This window comes from Geotrypetes seraphini, chromosome 19 (genome assembly GCF_902459505.1).
Source record: "Geotrypetes seraphini chromosome 19, aGeoSer1.1, whole genome shotgun sequence".
NCBI lineage: Eukaryota > Metazoa > Chordata > Amphibia > Gymnophiona > Dermophiidae > Geotrypetes > Geotrypetes seraphini.
Window position 1 is genome coordinate 31,301,548 of NC_047102.1, and position 12,702 is coordinate 31,314,249.

Consider the following 12,702-nt stretch of genomic DNA (forward strand, 5'->3'; position numbering starts at 1 on the left):
CCCAAAATGGACTAAAGACAATCTGGAGAAGGAAGTAAGAAGAATAAGAAGATAGAAGAAGCAGATAGAAAAAAAAGACAAAGACAGTCTATATCAGGAAGGACGTCGAGAGCAAGGAGGAATGAACAAGTTTGTAAAATTGAATTAATGGAACAATTTCGATATGGAACAGGATATGTCAACGGTTACATAGAGAAACATTTTATAGGATCCCAGATCTTGGATATGGCTACACTTCTGTTAGAAAATTCTGCCGCTTTTGACTCGTATAAGTGTATCATAAGAACAGTATTCCACCAAAAAGTAATATTGAGTGAATCTGCAGATTTCCAGTTATGTAGAATTAGTTGTATGGTTAAGGCAATCAAAATGTTTAGGAGAGATTTTTGGCTAGAATTGAGGGTATCATTAATAGCCAGAGCTCTAAATAGGAGAACATCAAATGAAAAATCGGAATGAATTGGAAGAATGCGTTTAATGATGCGCCAGACCTGTGACCAAAAGGGGACAATAACTGGACAGGCGAAAATCATATGACGCAGATCACCCATATCCGACAAGCAATGCCAGCATAGATTAGAGTCCCGTAATCCTGCTCGAAACATTTTATTAGGAGTCCAAAAAACCTTAAAGGACAGGAAGTACAAAGATTGTGAGAGATTAGATGAAGCCGTAGGCCAAACACTTCTCAGAAATGGAATGCTTTATCGACTATATTTGTGTCTACATGATCGTGTATGTTTACACTGAAACGGAGAAGAAATCTTTTAAAAAAAATAAAAGTAAGTATAGTTCAAAAGGTTCCAAACATTAAAAAACCCTCCATTATAAAAATACTTTCATTCCATTCAAACCCCTCATCTTAGCATTCGAGACTGTGACTCAAAGAAGAACATTGCCTTTGGCTGAAGCAGTAAGAAGCAAGACGACCACTATTATTTTTTGTGACTGCTGATGTCGCAAGAGATTTTTCTTCTTTAAAGCTAAGTTTTTTTTAAAGTTTAAGTGATGTTTGCATATATAGATTTTTTAAAAAATATACTGTATGTTTTGAAGCATTTTGGGCACTAACTGATGTCCTATGATTAGGAGTGAAGATTTTTTAGCTAATGTTATTTTCCAAAGTCACATTCTACTGAATACTAAAATGAGGGATCTGAAGCTTTTTCTCCCCCTTTTAATTTATATGATTCTAGGTGATTTCAGGGTTAGTTCAAGAGACTGTGGAGCCTCAAACCATGCCCCTCCCCTGGTCCATGACCTGCCCCGCCCCTCAGCCAGTTCCTTCCTCCCTCCTCTGACAAGAAACTGTGTCTGAACTCAAGAAGGCGTGAGATAGGCGTGTGGGATCTCTGAGAGAGAGAACAAGATAATGGTTACTGTAGATGGGCAGACTAGATGGGCCATTTGGCCTTTATCTGCCATCACGTTTCTATGTTACTTCCCAGTCTCATCAGGATGTGGCTTCATAGGGCCAGCATCAGCATCATGCAGTAGCATCAGAGGAGGGAAATGGGAACTTCCCTCAGACACTGATGCTGGCCTATGAAGCTGCCCCCTGCTGGGACTGGGCAGCAGCTTCAGGAAAGGAAGGAGGAGGGAGGAAATGTTGTAGGTTAACTTGTGGGCCAATGATGTCATGGCCCCAAGCATATGGCACCCTTTAGTGCTAGCGCTCTGGGCCAGAGGTTAAGCTGGTCCTGGGTATTTTGAACGGGACTAAAGCATTGTATATTGATTTTTTTTGTTTGTTTGTTTGTATGGTTGTGACATTTATTAAATTATACTCCAGTTCAAAATGCTACAAAGAGTCTTAAAGTAATAAGTTTCAGTCTATGGTGACAAGTCTGAAGAAAGTCCTAGTTTAACAAGTCACTTCTCCCAGCATTGCAAAATAAGCAAAAGGATGCAGCAGCTGATTTCTGGCACTGAACGCATTAAGTATGAGCAAAAGCAGGCATTGGCAATTTTTTTGGAATCTGTGACTGCAGTAAAGAGCACAGGGAGTTGCCGGTAGATAGAAGTTCTGCTTGATGTACTACAGCTTTTTTCCCATTCTATCACTACGGAAAAAACCAATTTGTCCTACTCTCAACCCTCCCACCTCATCCCCAGCATTGTCAACATCCCATCTCCTCTTCCTCACTTTAGGCTACCACCCCCACAGCATCTCTGAACTCCAACAGGTTATCCCTTCCATCTGCTCTTATGATTGTCACAAGAGTTGTTCCTTCCAGTTGGTATCGCATGACTTTCAGTAAGTTTGAGCCACTGAAAGTAGGAAGTTTGGGTACCACAGGGCTCAAATTCACTGAAATCACCAGAGTGCTGAGGGGCTGGAGGAGTTGCCGTACAGTGAGAGATTGGAGAAACTGGGGACATGATCGAAACATTCAAGATAATGAAGGGAACAGACATAGTAGATAAAGACAGATTGTTCACCCTCTCCAAGGTAGAGAGAACAAGAGGGCACTCTCTAAAGTTAAAAGAGGATAGATTCTGTACAAACATAAGGAAGTTCTTTACCCAGAGAGTGCTGGAAAACAGGAACACTATTCCGGAGGCTGTTATAGGTGAAAACACCCTCCAGGAATTCAAATAGGGGAAAACACCCTCCAGGGATTCAAATAGGGGAAAACACCCTCCGGGAATTCAAATAGGGGAAAACACCCTCCGGGGATTCCTATAGGGGAAAACACCCTCCGGGGATTCAAATAGGGGAAAACACCCTCCGGGGATTCAAATAGGGGAAAACACCCTTCAGGAATTCAAATAGGGGAAAACACCCTCCGGGGATTCCAATAGGGGAAAACACCCTCCGGGGATTCCAATAGGGGAAAACACCCTTCGGGGATTCAAATAGGGGAAAACACCCTCCGGGGATTCCAATAGGGGAAAACACCCTCCGGGAATTCAAATAGGGGAAAACACCCTCCGGGGATTCCAATAGGGGAAAACACTCTCCGGGGATTCCAATAGGGGAAAACACCCTTCGGGGATTCAAATAGGGGAAAACACCCTCCGGGGATTCAAATAGGGGAAAACACCCTCCTGGAATTCAAATAGGGGAAAACACCCTCCGGGGATTCCAATAGGGGAAAACACCCTCCGGGGATTCCAATAGGGGAAAACACCCTCCGGGGATTCAAATAGGGGAAAACACCCTCCGGGAATTCAAATAGGGGAAAACACCCTCCGGGGATACCAATAGGGGAAAACACCCTCCGGGAATTCAAATAGGGGAAAACACCCTCCGGGGATTCCAATAGGGGAAAACACCCTCCGGGGATTCCAATAGGGGAAAACACCCTCCGGGAATTCAAATAGGGGAAAACACCCTCTGGGGATTCAAATAGGGGAAAACACCCTCCTGGAATTCAAATAGGGGAAAACACCCTCCGGGGATTCCAATAGGGGAAAACACCCTCCGGGGATTCCAATAGGGGAAAACACCCTCCGGGGATTCAAATAGGGGAAAACACCCTCCGGGAATTCAAATAGGGGAAAACACCCTCCGGGGATTCAAAAAGGGGAAAACACCCTCCGGGGATTGAAGACTAAGTGGAGAAGTTCCTTGTAAAGTATCCAGGTGAGGCTGGACTCAGTCAGGCGCTGGTCTTTGACCTGAGGCCGGACAGCTGGACCATTGGTCTGACCCAGCAACGGCCTTTCTTCGTTTGGTCAAGTGCAAGAGGCAGCAGCAGCCTTGCTTAGGTGGGAGAAGGACCTTTTGATGCCAAATCCCCGCCTCCCCCGTCCCTTCGTCTCTGCTACTCACGTCAGCCTTTCAGCTTCCAAGTCGCTACTTCACGCCATCGTCCGGCCCCGACGCCTCGCGCCTCGCTTTGCCCCGCGCTCGCACAGCTCGGCGACGGAACGAGAGCAACGGGCGGGCGGGCGGGCGCGCGCGCAGCCAGAGACCCCCACGCGCTCGCCGTCACAAAAGCCGGAGCCCCGCCCCTATCGCTCAGGACACGCCGGACGTCCACGCCTCCCTGCGTGGAACAAAGGAGTAACCCCGCCCACAGAAACCTTTGGCATTTTCTTTTGTATTCCAAGGAAAACTAGGTGGGGGGGGGCTGCTCTTTAAATACCGTTATAGTACATTCTACGATGGTTTCTAGGAAGTCTGCACTGCACCAATGACACACATAGAGTTTACATTGAATAGTGTCAAACCAAATGAGTAATAACAGCTGTTTACCCAAGACGGGGAATTAGCTCAAATGGTAGAGCGCTCGCTTAGCATGCGAGAGGTAGCGGGATCGATGCCCGCATTCTCCACAGCGACATTTTTTTTTTTTTTTTTTTTTCTTTCTTTCTTAACAGAAACCCTGTTGAATTTGTTTATAAGACTTTCCTTTTTGTCTGCAGGAACACTGTTTTGAAGCACTATGGGAGGGTCATGGGACTGTAGCATTTCACAGTCTTCTTAATCATTTGCATGCTGAATACATGGCTAGTGAGGTAACTGGCAACTAGATAACTCTCCAGACCAAGTTCTTTAGCAAACTTCAGTTCACTCTCAAATGCACTGAGTGACAACAGAGCAAAGCCCCAGAATGTACATAATTCTCTCGGGTGGGACACAGGGGTCCACTGCACTTCTGCTCTTATGTGTGGTTTGCACCCACACAGCAAAGTGAAAGCAGAAGTGTCCTGGGCTGCTGTCATGCAAAGAAGAAGGCAACTCAGATTGAATTAGGTAAAAATGCTTAGCCTTTGGGGTCTTGGCAAGTTGTGGATAGGCAGAAAAGAAAGAAGTATTTGAAGGAGATAAAAGGAAAAAAATCAATGCTAAGACAAAAGTAAGAGACACACAAAGACAGCATGAGAAAGAACAGGCCAATGGCCAATAGACTCTGGAAAGAATTAGCAGAAAAGAGAGACTGTGACCAACATAATTGGAAAAATAACCGAGGTGGAGATATGTCAGCTTTGCTAAATGTGTATTTCTGCTGTTGGATTTTGCATAACAGAAGAGGAAAAGCCTTTGCTGGGCAGAGGGAGAAATGATGGAGAAGAGGAAGAGATTTTGGACCCAGAGGAGATGGAGCTACACAAATCCGGATGCTGTGCTCCTCCTCAGGTTGTGTAGGTGGTAAAACTGAGCAGCCTTTCATTTCTGGAGTGCAGTTGGCCACCTACATGACCCAGGGATTGGTGTAGCCGTATCTTCTGGCACCAAACTGGGTTTCCTGAGTGGGTCTCCTCTCTGAGCTGCTGTCCTACTGAACACTGACGCTGCTTTTTTTTTTTGGGGGGGGGAGATTGAGAAAGGGAGAGAGCGTACGTCTAGTAGTGCTATAAAAATAATTCATAGTAGTCGAAGAGAAGGGCTAGGGAGCTGCTGGACAATAGGGCAGAGGTGGAAGGGAAGAGGGAGTCAGAGAATTGCTATACCATGAAGGGGGAGAGACCATAAGGAGGAAGTGGGGAGAGAGGGGACAGGGAATGGAGTGGAGAGAAAAGGAGAGGGGCAGGGAAAGAAGGGTAAGGGAACCATGTGGAGGATGGTAAGTACAGAGGAGAGGGAGTATTATGTTTATCCTATTGTTCTCTCTGCAAGATACTTTCCAACTCCTTTCTGTCCCAGTTATTCTGTCTGTCTTTCCTAATTCCCTTTAAATCTCTATGGGCTTTGGGGCCGTTAGCACAGCGCAGCTTTGTAAGAGAGACCATATATGTTGCATGTACCTTTCGACGCTATAGAAATGATAAATAGTAGTAGGGAGGAGATGGAAAGTTGATAGAAAGAGGAAATATATCCGAGATTGACTAGACCAGAAGACAGGAAAACAGAAAAGAATACACCCAAACAACAAAGGTAAAAAACAAGTGTTTTCTTTTCAATTTATTTGGTGGAATATATTAGCTTTGGGAAATGTAGTCCAAGAGGACCTGTATTTCTGCTTTTATTTCTCCTATGCCTTTGTATTTGGTATGGGGTTGTCTGTGTTTTGTGGGTGACAGAGGTGAATTCCGTTTGCAAGTAATTTCTACATAGAACTCTATAGCAGTCCCACTTAGAAACATACTGGCCCATCTAGTCTGCCCATCCGAAGTAGCCATTCTCTCTTTCTCTCCCAGGCCCTCTTGAATTCAGTCTCTGTCTCCACCACCTTAGAATTTATTCAAGTTTTGTGTTATTACACAATGTGCCTAATAGTGGAAGGGTTGTTGTTTTTTTTTTTTTTTTTTTGGGAGGGTGATATGGTAACTTCCATGGAGACAATTATGACCTGTTGTGGAGGGATGGAGATAACATTTTGTGGATTCAGAGCATGTTTACACTTAATACATAAGAACTGACCAAAGGTCCTTGAATGGTGTGTCATGAAAGTATCGTCCATCAGGTGTCTCCTGACTGAATAAAGGTTGGGAATCATTGATTACAATTATCTGAAGAAAGCTCTGCAGCTTCTGTTTCTTCCAAATTTCTTAAATTTTCCACCTGATCTGGTATAAAATATATCACAAATACAAAGAAAAGGGGGTTTGTCTTCCCACTGCAGACAACAAATCACTACAAAACAATGGGAAAAGACCATTCGAACTAACAGGTCTGCAAATCTCAAAACATAAACAATATTTATTCACCAATTGAAGTTCTTCTCTATATAAAAGTGTCCACTTTTACACATTAAATTTGTAACTTGAAAATCAAATTCTTATAGTTCTAGATTTGACTAATATAATTGTGATTTTTACCATAATATATTTTAGGACATCAAAGAATCAAATGGCTAAAACAAGTCAAGGAGCAACACCTCTGAAGTGTCTAGACCTACACAATTTTCACAATAATTTGCCCATAACATTTTACAAAATAAATTATGCTCCAAGTTCCAAGTATGCAAAATAAAAAACATTTTAAACATCAAGCAAATACTTAACTGAAACAGCGCAAGAGGGATGGAGGGAAGAGACAGTGAGAGATGGATCTGGGCAGAGGGGAGGGAGGGATGGAGAGATGTTGCAATGTCATGCCATCTCATCTCCGCCACGAAAATTCTCTCGAAAAATTCCAAACCAAACCCAAAACCTTTTTATTCCAAGATAAAAACCTTTCTCCAACTGCAGCACACTTTTCATAAAGAACTGCTTCTATGAAGCGACCCCCCATTCCGGGCGGGTTTTTCTCCTCCCCTTGTACCTCCCTGTACTTTACTCATGTCCAGTTATGTCAATGTCTTAGTCTTCATTTTATTTGATTTTTCTTTAACCCCGCTATACATTTAATTTTAAACTTTTAGCATTGTAAAGCAGCCAGATAGAAGTAGATGGTGGGTATATTCAATTATAAATAAACTGGGAATGCTAAAGATGGACTTAGGGCAGAAAGTGAAGGAGAGAGAAACAGCAAATCGATAAGAAGGCGCTGGAAATAGAGTTAAGGGCACAGACAGAAGGAAGTACACCAGAGACTGGGAAAACGTGTAGAAAACTAAAATCGCCAGACAACAGAGGTAGAAAAAATGATTTTATTTTCAGCGTAATGATTGAAATCTGTTGCTTTTGAGAATTTGCATTTGTTTCTATTTCTCTGGTGTTGTACTACATGCATGCAGACTCTTTTTATCAAGCTGCGCTAACCGCTAACGCCTCCCTTGAGCAGACGGTAGTTGTTAGGCCAGCGCGGGGGTTAACACCTGATGAAACGTCGCTTGTGCGGCTTGATTAAAGGAGCCCTTAGGGTTTTGTTTGTGTATATTATGACTTTTAATTTCTGCTCCTGTATTTGCATCGGGTTGATCTGGGTTCTGCATGTGTGATCGTAGTGTGGCACAGTGGTTAAAGCTCCAGCCTCAGTTCCCTGAGGTTGTGGGTTCAAACCCACGCTGCTCCTTGTGACCCTGGGCGAGTCACTTCATCCCCCATTGCCTCAGGGACACTAGATAGATTGTGAGCCTGCTGGGACAAAGAGGGAAAAACTGCTTGAGTACCTAAATAAATGCATGTAAAACTGTTCTGAGCTCCCCTGGGAGAATGATATGGAAAATGTAATAAAAAAAATCAAGGCCAGATGTTCTGGTAGGAATGAATGACGAGAAATGTTATTGGTGTCATGGCCCAAAGTAGGAACATATCTGTTGGCTCTCCTTCACCCCTTTTGGACTCAAAACAGCCCTTGCTTTATGGAAGTGGGGAGGAGAGAGAGGGCTCAGGCAGGTTTTTCAACGCTCATAGGAATTCTATGAGCACCGGAGCCTAATGCGGCTTCGTTAAACAGGGGTGGGGAAGGGTGTGGAGGGTTGCTATGAAGCCACATTAGGGTTTTTTTAAATCACCGGCCGTGGTGGTAAAAGCTCCAGTACTCGTAGAATTCATATGAGCGTTGGAGCCTGCCATAAAAACGCCTAACACGGCTTCATAAAAGGGGTGTGGGGGGGGGGGTATTTGTTAATTTGTAAAGTGATGATTGCTATTTATCTGTTTTGTTTTGTTTAATTTACATCTGCTATCTTTATATTTTGCACAATATTAGGGGACATGCATCACTGTTTCTGTTTCTGTTGCATTGTATGCAGAGTCCAGCTTCTTGGTGGTTCAGTTTTTAGCGCCAGCCGCAGTGGTAACAGCTCCAGCGCTCATAAGAATTCTATGAGCATCAAAGCTGTTACGCCATGGCCAGTGCTAAAAACTGCGCTACAGTTTTGGAAAAGGGGGGGTGGGGGTAAAATAGAAATATATAGACAAAAGTTAAACTGATTTTGTAAAATGGGGGGGGGGGAAATTCATTTGTGATTACATAATCCATACTAAGCAAAGGTGTTTTCTGTGTTCTGTGTGTTCGAAAGACATGGTTTTCTGTTAGGATTGACTGTGCAGGACTGATCTGTACTAGTCTGGCTTGTTTAGTTGTACAATGGGTGCACTGATGCTCACTGCAGTATGTAAGATGCTACCTTTCCCTAGATACACTCTTGTTGTGTGACGTGTGGATTGTTTTTCATACAGGCGAGAGGTGTGTGAAAAAATGGTGAGCCCAGGTGTCACATATGCACTGTGCCAGCCAAGGTCCCTGTTCCTGTCTGTGCTATCAGCTTCTTATCCCCAAGTAGGGTTGCCATATGGCTCCAGAAAAAGGAGGATGGATTGAGACACTGGTCACCATACATGAAGAAGGACATAGCACTACTCGAAAGAGTCCAGAGAAGCGCGACTAAAATGGTTAAGGGGTTGGAGGAGTTGCCATACAGTGAGGGATTAGAGAAACTGGGCCTCTTCTCCCTTGAAAAGAGGAGACAGATGGGACATGATCGAAACATTCAAGATAATGAAGGAAATAGACTTAGTAGATAGAGACAGGTTGTTCACCCTCTCCAAGGTGGAGAGGGCACTCTAAAGTTAAAAGGGGATAGATTCCGTAGAAACGTAAGGAAGTTCTTCTTCACCCAGAGAGTGGTGGAGAACTGGAATGCTCTCCCGGAGTCTGTTATAAGGGAAAACACGCTCCAGGGATTCAAGACAAGGTTGGACAAGTTCCAGGTAGGGCTGGTCTCAGTTAGGGCGCTGGTCTTTGACCTAAAGTACGCTGTGTGAGCAGACTGCTGGGCATGATGGCAATTCTTATGTTCTTAACCCTACCACCAAGCATACGTATACAGCTCCCTTAGATTTTTACTCCCCAAGTGCTTATTCCCAACCAAATCTACAGCCACTTCCACTTCTGACAGCTTGATTTCTTCTCCTTTTTTTGGTTTGGGTGTAGATGGCTCTCTGGGATTGTCATGCTAATAAAGCTAGGTGAATCTCACTCTGCTCCCTTCCCGGAAAGGCCCAAGAGTTAACCAGTGCTCAGCCTAGCGGACCTCAATTGCCACCAGACCTTCCTCTCTGCTCTAGTCCTGCAGGAAGCTGGTTGTGACGTTGTCAGAAACTGAAGCTTTGAATTGGCAGCTGCAGTAACCAAAGAAGTGACAGCTTTCCTCATCCCGCACAACTTTAGTAGGAGAGCCCGGGAAGGTGAGTCACAGCTTGAGGATGCCAAAATCCTGCCTCACTGGCTCAGCCTTCAGAGTAACCAGAGCAGAATTTACGCTCTCTTCTTTTCACTGCTACGGCTGAAGTTTTAAATGCCAGAATAGGATTTTTTTTTCCTTCTGTTTAAACTTTGGATGGGAAAGGGTTTGGGACTTGTATACAGGTTTTTCAAGTATTTTTCCTATCTGCCCTGGTGGGCTCACAATCTGTCTAATGTACCTGGGATCACAGTGATGGGAGCAAAGCAATATGCTCTCACCAGGGCTGTTGTTTGGGTGGGGGCAAATAGGGCAGCTGCCCTCCTGGGCCACACAGCTCCAGGGGGGCCCCTGATGCTTGGAATATCTTTCCCTTCTTCATACCTGATCCAGAGGCCCCCCCCCCCCCCCACCATGCCTTTTAATTTGCAAGGAGATTGCTGGCATGGCAGTGATTCTCTGGCATTGCCCATGGCCTCTGCTGTGGTCTGCTCAAGTGGAAACAGAAAGTTGCATCAGAGGGGAACAGACTGACACAGAAATAGTGCTGAAGAGGCTTTGAGAAGCACCAGGGAATCACTGCCACACTGGTGACCCCCTTGCACTTTAAAAGGTGAGGGGGCTTCAGAAGCAGGTCCAAGCCCATGTGGGCCCCCCTGGAGTAGCTGATTTTAAAACGATGGGAGGGCATGTGGTTGACATGGGGATGGAGGGGAAAGAGGAGGAGAAGGGGAGAAATGCTGGATGGGAGGGCATTTGGTGGGAGGGGGCAGAGAGGAGAGGAATTGGGGGTCCCCCTCTTTAATTTCTGCCCTGGGCCTCAGCATGACCCTGGCTCTTATCACAGTAAAAGGTAATCAGTGATAGTGGTAGAGGTGATGCCAGTGCGGGGAATGGGGGAGGGGTGTGTGTGGAAGGGACCAGTTCAGGATGTCAGCACTGGCCTTAGCTTGCCCTGCATTAGCTCATTGTAGGGCTTAATCTGCTGCCGTTTCCTGCATGTTGTATATTGAAAAGGCTTGTTTGGCTAAGTTTCAAATTAGTTGGACTATCCACAACTGTTAAAAATATTTTCCCTGCTCAGCTACTAAATTCTACACGGGCAATTTGTCATCTGCTCAAAATTATACTCAGATAAAAAGAGGCAGCAGTGGAGGCATTAACTAGTTGGCATTTTTACACCGTGCAGACTCATTAGTTACCTAGATAATTCTGTTCAGACAAATATCTGCCCTAAAATGATCCCAGCTGCTTTTTCCAGATATAGTCCAGTGTTCTCCCTAGCGTCTTCTAGCCGGGTGCTCCACCCGGCTAATTTAAGTGAGCGCCCGGCTGTCTTCCTCGAATGTCCCGCTTCCCCCCTAGTCAGTGTCTCACCTTTAAAATGCTCAAGTCTGCGAGAAGATCCCCAAGGAGGCGACAGTGATGTGTAAGCAGTGCAGAGGTTTTTAGTGCGGGCCAGCGAGGTAAGTGCTCTGCTGCTCACATGAATTCTATGAGCACTGGAGCATTTACTATGCTGGACCACGCTAAAAACCTGTATCGCAGCTTGATAAAAGGTGCCCAAAATGACGTCTATGACAAATGAAGGTCCAGAAAATACAACGTATGCCAAAACAGGAGTAAATATTGAAAACCGAAAAGAACAAATCATACGATGAACAGGAAATGCTAAAATCTGAAAAGCCATGTGGATATATGGTGAGTGCAAGTCAATACAGAAAACACCCACATATACATAGCAAATTAAAAAAATTCAGCTTGTGGATAAATTGTGGGCGAGAAAGTAAAAAATTAAAATAAGCTGATACTGCTGGAAAAAAATGTTATGTATAATAGATAGGAAATGGTAATATCGCCATCTGGTGGACACGGTAAAAAAAAGACAATGAATGTGAATGGACTGAAAAGTAAAAAAATTCAGTATTTCAATTACAATGGCGCCATCTGGTAGAAACGGTAAAAATAAGACAATGAATGTGAATAGGCTGCAAAGTAAAAGATACAGTATTTCAATTACAATGGCGCAAATCCATCACAAAGGACAACGAATGGACTGCAAGTGAAAAAAAGATGTACTGTATTAAATAAATGGTGACGGGACTAAATCTCGCGAGACAACAGCGCGCAGACAACTGAGGCAAGGTTGACAGCGCGCCGAAGAAAAGCACTATTTTAAAGGGTTCCGACATGCATCACTTATCCACGTTGAACCTCATCTGCCATGTCGATGCCCATTCCTCGAGCCTGATTATGTCACGTTGCAGATCTTTGCAATCCCCCTGCGTCTTTACTACTCTGAATAACTTCGTATCATCCGCAAATTTAATTACCTCGCTTGTCGTACCTATGTCCAGATCATTTATAAATATGTTAAAGGGAGAAACCTGAAACAAAGAGGCAGAAGAGAGGGGGGTAGATGTTGGACTTAGGGGTGTATAGAGGGAAGATATAGAGACTGCAGAGAGGTGGAAAGATTCTGGACCCAGGAGGGAGGAAGAGAGAGAGAGGTAGAGAAAGAAGAACAAATGCTAGACATGGGGGGGGGGGTGTTGTAAGCATAAGAAAGACAGAGAGAGATAGGCCTGGACCAAAGGGGAAAGACAGGAGGCAGATGCTGGACTATGGGAGGTGCAGACAGAAGAGACAGAGGGAGAGAGACCCTGAGGAAGAACAGATAGATGCAAGGTCATAATAGAGGAGGGAGAGAGAGGGAAACATGTTGCCAATAGGGGTG

The 12,702-nt window shown here is 44.5% G+C and overlaps 2 protein-coding genes and 1 non-coding gene across 5 annotated transcripts in view; 2 read left to right on the top strand and 1 right to left on the bottom strand.

The window, feature by feature from the left end:
- LOC117352238 overlaps window positions 1-3,956 on the bottom strand; it is a 74,404-nt gene extending 70,448 nt beyond the window's left edge. For both annotated transcript variants that reach the window (XM_033928550.1, XM_033928551.1), the window contains exon 1: window positions 3,779-3,956. The gene's annotated coding sequence lies outside the window, so the exon portion shown is untranslated. The remainder of the gene's footprint in view (window positions 1-3,778) is intronic.
- A 255-nt stretch (window positions 3,957-4,211) lies between these two features.
- TRNAA-AGC lies at window positions 4,212-4,284 on the top strand. Its single transcript has one exon. It is a non-coding gene; the product is annotated as a tRNA-Ala (tRNA).
- A 1,153-nt stretch (window positions 4,285-5,437) lies between these two features.
- Window positions 5,438-12,702, top strand: part of PGGHG (protein-glucosylgalactosylhydroxylysine glucosidase) — a 45,677-nt gene continuing 38,412 nt past the window's right edge. The window contains exons 1-2 of one of the 2 annotated variants that reach the window (XM_033928878.1): window positions 5,438-5,827; window positions 9,716-9,969. The gene's annotated coding sequence lies outside the window, so the exon portion shown is untranslated. The remainder of the gene's footprint in view (window positions 5,828-9,715; window positions 9,970-12,702) is intronic. The other variant, XM_033928880.1, reaches the window with a different exon arrangement.